The following is a 7,768-nucleotide window of genomic DNA, read 5'->3' on the forward strand; positions in this document are numbered from 1 at the left end:
CGTCTGAAGGGCTTCCCAGAGACCTGAAGATACAAATCTTCCTCCCAAATAATTGGCCTCGGCGCCTTCCCACGGAGTGTCCCCACCGGGCCTGCTCCCTCCAGTTCCTCTGAGCTCAGAGGCCTTCAGTGCCCTGACAGGACTCCCAGAACTGAATGGGGTCCCTAGCTTTCCCTAGAAGCAAGGCCCCGAAGCAAGAAGCAACCCTGTGCTGGCTGAGCCCCTCCTCCCCAGCAGAGGCACACGGAAGGGGGAGGGGGCGGTCACTGACTGACCACAGGACTCTGCAGCTGGTCTGAGGCCCAAGGATGAGAGGCATGAAGGAGGACCCGTGGCGGCACAAAGGCCAGGGAGTCAGAGATTGGGAAGACAAGCCAGACTGGGAAGGGAAGGCTGTGGACGCCACAGAAAGGAGCTAGGGCGTGAGCCGCAGAGGCTCCCAGAAGCAGGGGAGTAATAGGACCAAATTTACACCCACACACTGTTGGTGGAACTGTCATTTCCTCTCCTCTCTTTAGAAGCCAGGATTTAAAATCTGCATGCCCGGCGGCCCAGGAACGCCAAGTCTGTCAAGGATACGCATTGCAGCCTCCTTTTTATATTCACCAAAAAGTGCAAATGGCCTACCTGCCCAGCTGGAGAATAAACTATAGCAGACAAGTCCACAATCTGCCTTCCCAACCCTCGGGGCCGAATGTGTTTCAGAATTCATAACGTTTGCGTTTCAGAAAGGTAACACCAAATATGTACAGTATGTTATGTAAAACCCAAGCAGGGTCAGGCATCCATCGTCAAATACATAAATATTTCTGCAGCTGAGCATGTGACTATTTCTGCTACATACTATAAATAGCCTCCCCTTAAATCAGGTCAGGTTTAGTCATCGAATGAGTTTGCACCGAACTTTTTTACAGTTTCTTGATCCGTAACTGTAGATAAGGTGTGGCAGGCCTGTGGCAGGATAATGGAATAATAAAAACAGCGAAGCCAGTGATCCTCGCTGAGTGCTGGCATGTGCGGTGAGCCCCAGCGCTTTCCACGCACGCTTCCCGGGCCCTTGGGCACTGAGGCCCGTCCACGTGCGCTTCCCCATCGCCGGCCACCACCGCTGACACCCAGGGGCGCTGACTGTGTGCCCGGCGCTAAGTGCTTTATGTTAATTACCTCACTAAATCTATGTAACAACACAGACGGTGACTTGTTACCACGCTCATGTGGTCCAGATCTGTCCCTAACTTGCCCTCTATTATCCAATGAAGAAACTGACGCACAGACGGGCAGAGCGACTTGCCCAAGGCCACCAGCCCATGGTGTCTCTCACCCTCTCAATCCTCGGTGCCTGACCACCTGCTCCTGGCACAGTGTCATGTCTGGGAACCCAGACATCCTGGCCTTCACTCTTATCCCTCACACTTTCCTCATCTTCTCTTGGTGTCTTAAAAGAGAACACGACAGGCCACAAAGACATACACAAACATAATCCAACCCTGCTAGCAATCAGATCCACATGCTCAGACTATCCCAAGCAGCCAGCCCATAGGCCTGGAAATGAAGCATGACCTCCTCCCATTAGAAAGAAGCCGGCAAGAGCACCCAGGCACACAGCACGGACCCCGCTCCTGGGCACCACGGTCCATCAGCTTGGAGCTCTGCCCCAGCAGACCGCGGCCGCCCCGGGCCATCTACGTGACACCTTTAATCTGTTGTTGAGGATCGGCCAGGGTGTGGGTGCGAAGTGATGTGCCTGGGCAGACAGAGGCAGGTTCTTCCTCCTCCTTGGATCCCCTCCAACCACCATCCATCCATTCATCCCAACCACCACCATTTAATCCTCGGCTCCATGGAAAGCTAGCCAATAGGCAGGCTCTGTTCCCTCCAGGCCAGGACATAACACAGCACCCAGGAGAGCCAACTCAGCAAGCACCAGCTCGATGCACCTCTCCTTTAAACAACACAGAACCGTGGGAGGCCACCCTCCCTCCCAAGCAGCGTTGGATCCTCTGCATCCTTTGGCTGACCTTGGGCGGAACCAATGGCAGCTACTGCTCACACGCTGCAGGACAAGACGGCGAGATGGGCGAGGATGAGGAGGAACACAAAGATGGGATCAATAGCCACAGCCAGCACCTGGGGCAGGGAGCAGCTCGATGCAAGGCAAACTCAGGCTTCTCACAGGTCCATCCTCACTTCCTCTCCTGCCTGCCCTGCCCTCTGACACTGTTTCATCTCCCCACCCTTCCTCCAAGGACTAGACCAAGGTACCATCCCATTGTACACATCAATAAAGTAGTTTGCAACATTCATAAAGTACACAAATCTTAAGTGTGCAATTCAGTGAGGTTTTTAGATATTTACATTCCCATGCAATCACCAACCAAATCAAAATCTACAACCTTTCCAGCCCTTCAGAAGGTTTCTTCATGCCCCTCCCAGTCATGCCCTACCCTAAGGCTCTTTATGATGGCTGAGTATATTCCACTATGAGGCTAGATCGTGATTTGCTTATCCATATGGCTGTTGGGTTGTTTCTATTTTGGGGTCATTATGAATAAAGCTGCTATGATCACTCATGAGCCCACAAGGCCTTGGGGGCTCATGCACTCATGTCTCTTGGGTATATACGCAGGAGTGAAGTGGCTGTGACACAGGTCGGCATATGTTTTATTTTGGTAGTCACGTACCAATTCATACCCCGCTAGCAGTGTATGAGAGTTCCAGTTGCTCCATATCTTCACCAACACTTTTATTATCAGCCTTGTTCATTTTAGCCATTCCAGGTAGACGTTTGGTGGTATCTCATTATGGTTAAATTTGTGTTTCTCTGATGACTACTGAGGTTAAGTACCTTTCCATATGCGAATTGGTCATCTGGAATCCTCTTTGGTGACATGTGTGCTCAAGTCTTTTGTCTTTTTAAAATTGGGTTGTCTATTTCTTATTGGTTTGTAGAAGTTCTTTACATATGAGTTGGACATAATGTATTTCAAATATCTTCTCCCAAACTTGCTTTTTCCTTCTTTTAATATTGTCTTTTGATAAAGAGTTCTTATTTTTAACAAAGTCCAACTTATAAACTTTTTCCTTTTTGGCAGTGCTGTTTGTGTCTTGTTTAAGAAATCTGTGGCTAGCCTAATTTCATGCAGATATTCTTCTCTATTATCTTGTAGAAGTTCCATTGATTTACCTTCCACCTTTAAATCCTCAACTCATCTTGACATTTTTGTGTGTCTGGTATGAAATAAAGGTGGCTGAGGTATACTTTTAGGGTAAAATTCTATCAGATGTGACCAAAAACCAGACGTACAAGAAGGACCGATCTTTGTCACCCCAGGGGAAGATGTGGCTTCCCAGACACCCCCATCCTTTACCGGAATCCCACAGAGGCATCTAATTACACATCGCCTCCTGCAGCCCAACAGAATTCAGATATCGATGTTCCTATTGTAGGAGAGAATTTCTGGACACAAACCAGACACAAAACACTCTCATCTCATATGAAGTTTCCACAATATCCCGTAAGTCCATTTTGACAATTGTACATGAGTAAAAACCTTTTAAAATGCAAAATTACCAAGTAGGAATATGCACAGGGACAATGTAAGGTAGCACCTGGCTGTCAGATCTGCTGATTGCCCACTATCCGCATCTACAGGCTGAGAGCCAGGAGGCCACTGAATGTGCCCAGGCATATCCCCGCTGTCACCATGCTCAGAGCCTCGGGAAGAGACAGCTTAAAAAATGAGCCCCGCCGAAACCGGTTTGGCTCATTGGATAGAGCGTCGGCTTGCGGACTGAAGGGTCCCAGGTTTGATTCCGGTCAAGGGCATGTACCTGGGTTGCGGGCACATCCCCAGTGGGAGATGTGCAGGAGGCAGCTGATCGATGTTTCTCTCTCATCGACATTTCTAACTCTCTATCCCTCTCCCTTCCTCTCTGTAAAAAAATCAATAAAATATATTTTAAAAAAAAAAATGAGCCCTGTCCGGGTGGCTCAGCTGGTTGGAGTGTCATCTCATACACCATAAAGGCTGCAGGTTCAATCCCTGGTCAGCTCATGCAGGAGGCAACCAATCATTGGTTCTCTCTCACATCATCATTCTGCTCTCTCTCTTTTCCTCTCTCTCTAAAATCAATAAACATATCCTCAGGTGAGGATTTTAAAAAGTGGGGGAAGAATGGGGGGGAAGAGGAATATCTGTAATAATCTGAACAATAAAGATTAATTTAAAAAAAAAGTGGGGAAGAGAGTAAACAGAAAAAAGAACTCAGGAAAGGCCTCCTTTGTAACATTTGAGTCATGACATAGAGGAGTAAGCCCTGAGAAGAGAAGGGGGAAATATTCTGAATAGGAGGAATAGCGTGCTCACAAGCTGAGAAAGGAAGGGATGGGGGTCTTGCTGGAACATTCAAGAAGGCATGACAAGGATTGGTAGGGAATGTAGGTGAAGGTAAAAAAAAAGGGCGGGGGGGACTTCTTCTAAGGAAGAATCACAAGCCATCGGAGGATTATGCTAGATCTCCGTTATCTTCTTGAACCTGTACAAAAAACTGAGACTGAAGAGCAGTCGGTCAACTGGTTTACCCTAAAATGCTTCTATCACACCATGGTTCAGGCAGGCAAAGAAACATAAAGACTCCTCTCAGCCTCGACCATGCAGTGCGTACGTACGTATACACACACACACACACACACACACACACACCTGCCCCCGTGGTGGTACCTCCAGCTGAGAACTCGTAGCTTATCCTCCAATCCTGGATGGAACGGGGTCTATACTGCAGACTTCTGCACCTCTGCTCGTGACTTCTCAGCACTTATCCCGGCTGTAATTAATGTTTCTTGCATTCATGTGACTATTTGATTAATATCTGTTTCCTGAGTGAGTCTGTCTGTTGACTCCAGAAGAGCAGAGTCTGAGTCTGCCTTGGCCACCAAAGCTTCCCCAGCACCCAGCACACATACAAAAGTAGAAAGAATGTGCCCACCATACAACTTCAATGGTCAACTCACTTCTAATCTTATGTCTCCTATGCCCTCCCAGTGAAGTAAACCCAGCCATCATACCACTCACACATACTTGTTGGATGAAGGGATGAATGAATGCCTCCTACTGTAATGAACAAAAAGTAGGTGCGTCATTTTTGCTCTGGGTATTAGACAGATGGAGAAAAGTCGAGGAGAGGCCACCTAAACGAATCAATTTCGCCACCAAGTTAGCACCTCTGATAAAATTTCAGAAGACAAGAGTTAAACCATTAGCTAAAATACTTTTCCTTTCCCCCATATTTATCAGGCTTTAACTTTTCGGGCCTGTCCTTAACATTGCCCCATTCATCAAGAAGTGACTGTAAAGCAAGAAAAGGTTATGTATTTCCCACAATCTATATATATAAAAGCCTAAGCAACCAGCCAACCGGCTGGTAGCTAGGACATGCAATGACCACCAGGGGGTAGACGCTCAACACAGGAGCTGCTGAGCGACAGCAACTTTGCAGAGTGCCCTCTTGCACTCTGGGACCCCTCGGAGGGATGTCGGACTGCTGGTTTCGGCCCGATCCCCACAGGCCAGGCCGAGGGACCCCACCTGCACAGATGTCCTTCAAGCCCAGGTGCCACCCCAGCTGTGGCTGGGCGGGGAGGGACCTCAGGAGGTTGGCTCCAGGTGTGTTCGGCCCATCTCGCCCAGTCCTGCCATGCCGGCCACCTTCTAATTAATTTCCTTTCAATGTGCACGAATGCGTGCACTGGGCCTCTTGTCTCAAATAAAAATCTTAAAAGAGATTTTTCTGTAGAACAAAACATGTGGCCTTTTACACGCAGAAAAACAAAGAAAGCTTTGGAAATGACAATTATCGCTTGCTCCCTAAGGGGGCAATCTACATTATAACTATTTTCTCTATTGTAACATTTATGATCACTTGTTCCCAATGGGCCTGGTTTTTTGTTTGTTTGTTTTAAGCAAGATGCATTATATATGTGTGTGTGTGTGTGTGTGTGTGTGTGTGTGTGTATAAGTTGATTTCAGAGAGAGAAAGGGAGAGGAAGAGAGAGAAACATCAATGATAAGAGAGAATCACTGATAAGCTGCCTCCTGTATGCCCCCTACTAGGGATCGAGCCTGAAACCCAGGCATGTGCCCTGACCGGGAATCCAACCCTGACCTCCTTGTTCATGAATTGATGCTCAACCGCTGAGCCACACTGGCCAGGCTGGGCCTGGTTTTGAAATGTCATCACAGTTTTACAAACATTGGACAGAACTGTCACTACTGTACTCCCAGTGAGTGGCACAGTGAGTGGCACTCAGGACTCAGTGGGTCTGTTTAATGTCATCCACTCTCCAACACCTGAAATACTACACTGCAATTGTATTTAATGATGTCCTTTTTGTTGTAAAATATTATTATCTGTATTTTCCCATTTTTTTCACAAGTACAAGGAAAAGTTACTAAAATTCTCTTTAGCCCTAACTGGTTTGGCTCAGTGGATAGAGCGTTGGCCTGCGGACTGAGGGGTCCCGGGTTCGATTCCGGTCAAGGGCATGTACCTTGGTTGCAGGCACATCCCCAGTGGGCGGGGTGCAGGAGGCAGCTGATCGATGCTTCTCTCTCGTCGATGTTTCTCTCTATCCCTCTCCCTTTCTCCTCTGTGAAAAGTAAAATTTAAAAAATGTTAAAAAAATAAAAATTCTCTTTAAACCTATGACCTAGAGATAAGTCACATTTTGGAGTCTATCCCCCTAGAGCAGCGGTTCTCAACCTGTGGGTCGCGACCCCTTTGGGGGTCGAATGACCCTTTCACAGGGGTCACCTAAGACCATCAGAAAACACATATATAATTACATATTGTTTTGTGATTAATCACTATGCTTTAATTATATTCAGTTTGTAACAATGAAATTGGGGGTCACCACAACATGAGGAACTGTATTAAAGGGTCGCGGCATTAGGAAGGTTGAGAATCACTGCCCTAGAGTGTGTGTGTATGTGTGAGAGAGAGAGTGTATTAGTATGGTCACAATCTAGGCTCCTGAGTCAGCAACATGTTCAAATCCAGCTTGCTCATGTGCCACCTGTGCAGCCTTAGGCAAGTTGCTTAACCCTTATAAGCACATTTCCTCTGCTGTAAAGCGAAACTGATGAGGCCAGCTGATAGGACGAGAGTGAGGCTGAAAGGACATGAAATGCACAGAGCCCTGCGCCCAGGAGCAGTCCAGCAAGTGCTCAATCAATGCAGCTGCTATCTGTGTTTTCAAAAAAGGAGCTGCCAAAGAACTCTGGACAACTCCCAGGTTTGCTGGAGCGCCTTCCCCGGGGCCTGCCCAGGAAGTAAGTACACCTGCCTCCACCCCACAGGGAGCAGCAGATCCAGGAACTGAAGGGGCGGGAGGTGCCTGGAGGAAGCCCACAGCAGTGGCCTCTGAGTCACCGCCCAGCCCCTCCCTGCCACATCCCTTTGTCCACTGGAGGCTGAGCTGTGACTCACGGGCTCCAGTCCTGGGCTGGGCCATCTGACCCGGGACCTGAGTGACCCGCCCACGCTCACCAAGAAGTCTCTTTTTCCGTCATTCTTCACCCTCTGGCCTGGTGGTCTGCCCCTGCCATGCCAGATCCCCGCCTGCAGTGTCAGATCTTAGCAGGACCCTCTGGGCTCCTGTGGGTGGCTTACGCCCCTCCCCCACCACCACTTCTTTTTCGGTTTGTGCCTGTTTATTCACTGTGTCCACTTTGATTTAACTTCCACCTGTAAACAAAAGTCCAGGGAGCTC

This window comes from Myotis lucifugus, unplaced genomic scaffold (genome assembly GCF_000147115.1).
Source record: "Myotis lucifugus unplaced genomic scaffold, Myoluc2.0 scaffold_83, whole genome shotgun sequence".
NCBI classification, from domain to species: domain Eukaryota; kingdom Metazoa; phylum Chordata; class Mammalia; order Chiroptera; family Vespertilionidae; genus Myotis; species Myotis lucifugus.